The sequence below is a fragment of the Physeter macrocephalus genome, chromosome 1 (genome assembly GCF_002837175.3).
Source record: "Physeter macrocephalus isolate SW-GA chromosome 1, ASM283717v5, whole genome shotgun sequence".
Lineage (NCBI taxonomy): Eukaryota > Metazoa > Chordata > Mammalia > Artiodactyla > Physeteridae > Physeter > Physeter macrocephalus.
The window spans coordinates 86,800,972-86,803,281 of record NC_041214.2 but is presented as its reverse complement, the minus strand read 5'-3'; the positions used below and the strand labels follow the sequence as shown (position 1 = coordinate 86,803,281).

At 35.9% G+C, this 2,310-nt stretch overlaps 1 pseudogene; it reads right to left on the bottom strand.

The window, feature by feature from the left end:
- Window positions 1-672: 672 nt before the first annotated feature.
- The window catches only part of LOC129392326 (tigger transposable element-derived protein 1-like), a 3,544-nt pseudogene continuing 1,906 nt past the window's right edge, over window positions 673-2,310 (bottom strand).

Sequence of the window (2,310 nt, the reverse complement as noted above, 5' to 3'; positions counted from 1 at the left end):
GTGGGAGCAGGGATTAACTACAAACAAGCACAAGGTAACTTTCTGGAGTGAGGGATAGGTTCTAAAACTGAATTGCAGTGATAGCTGCATAACTCTAAAAATTTACCAAAATCATTGAACTGTGCATTTACAATGGGTAAAATTTATGGTATGTAAATTGTATCTCAACAAAATTGGGAGGAAAAAAAGACAATGTACGTTTAAAAAAGTTTTTTAACCTTAAAATATAGCAGCTGCTATTACAATGGTTACTGATGCTATTAAATGTTGTGGTGTTGGGCCTTTCCAAGTGGAAGCCCTCCAGTGATAAACTTTGCTACTGTCTCATGAATGTCCTCTTAAATGAATTTAAATAAATCACTTAGAACAGTGCCTGGGTCTTAGTAAGCATTAGGTAAATACAGGCATATCTCAGCAATATTGTGGGTTCTGTTCCAGGCCAGTGCAATACAGCAAATATCACAGAAAAGCAAGCCACATGGCGTTTTTTGGTTTTCCAGCACATATAAAAGTTATGTTTACACTATACTACAGTCTATTAAGTATGCAATAGCATTATGTCTTAAAAGTATACATACTTTAGTTAAAAAATACTTTATTGCTAAAAAAATCTGAGCCTTCTGCAAGTCATAATCTTTTTGCTGGTGGAGGGTCTAGATAGCTGCTGACTGATCAGGGTGGCTGAGGCAATTTCTTAAAATAAGGCAACAATGAAGTTTCCCACACTGACTGACTCTTCCTTTCATGAACAATTTCTCTGGAGCATGCAATGCCATTTGACAGCATTTTACCCACAGTAGTATTTCTTTCAAAATTGGAGTCAATCCTCTCAAACCCTACTGCTGCTTCATCTACTAAGTTGATGTGGTATTCTACACCTTTTGTTGTTATTTCGACAATCTTCACAGCTTCTTTACCAGGAGTAGATTCCATCTCAAGAAACAACTTTCTCATCTAGAAGAAACAACTCCTCATCTCTTCAAGTTTTATCATAAGATTGTAGCAATTCACTCACATCTTTAGGTTCCACTTCTAATTCTAGTTCTCTGGCTATTTCTACCACATGTGCAGTTACTTCCTCCACTGAAGTCTTGAACCCCTCAAAGTCATCCACAAGGGTTAGAATCAACTTCTTCCCAACTCCTGTTAATGTTGATATTTTGACCTCTTCCATGATTCATGAATGTTCGTAATTACATCTAGAATGGTAAATCCTTTCCGGAAGGTTTTCAGTTGACTTTTCCCTGATCCATCAAAGGAATCACTATCTATGGCAGCTATAGCCTTAAAAAATGTCTTTCCTTTTTTTAAAAATTGAAGTATAGTTCATTGACAATGTTGTGTTAGTTGCAGGTGTATGGCAAAGTGATACAAATATATGTATAGAGATATATATATATATCTATATATATATATATTCTTTTTCAGAGTCTTTTCCCTTATGGGTTATTATAAAATATCGAGTATAGTTCCCTGTGCTATATAATAGGTCCTTGTTGGTTATCTATTTTATATATAGTAGTGTGTATATGTTAATCCCAAACTCCTTATTTATCCCTCCCCCTTTACCCTTTGGTAACCATAAGTTTGTTATCTATGTGTGTGAGTCTGTTCCTATTTCATAGATAAGTTCATTTGTGTCATGTTTTAGATTCCACATATAAGCGATATCATATGATACTTGTTGTTCTCTGTCTGACTTACTTCACTTAGTATGATAATCTCTATCTTAAGTCTTTTTTTTAACAACTTTATTAGAGTATAATTGCTTTACAATGGTGTGTTAGTTTCTGCTTTATAACAAAGTGAATCAGTTATACATATACATATATCCCCATATCTCTTCCCTCTTGCGTCTCCCTCCCTCCCACCCTCCCTATCCCACCCCTCTAGGTGGTCATAAAGCACCGAGATGACCTCCCTGTGCTATGCGGCTGCTTCCTACTATCTATCTATTTTACATTTGGTAGTGTATATATGTCCATGCCTCTCTCTCACTTTGTCCCAGCTTACCCTTCCCCCTCCCCATATCCTCAAGTCTTTCATAGATAAGTTCATTTGTGTCATGTTTTAGATTCCACATATAAGCGATATCATATGATACTTGTTGTTCTCTGTCTGACTTACTTCACTTAGTATGATAATCTCTATCTTAAGTCTTTTTTTTAACAACTTTATTAGAGTATAATTGCTTTACAATGGTGTGTTAGTTTCTGCTTTATAACAAAGTGAATCAGTTATACATATACATATATCCCCATATCTCTTCCCTCTTGCGTCTCCCTCCCTCCCACCCTCCCTATCCCACCC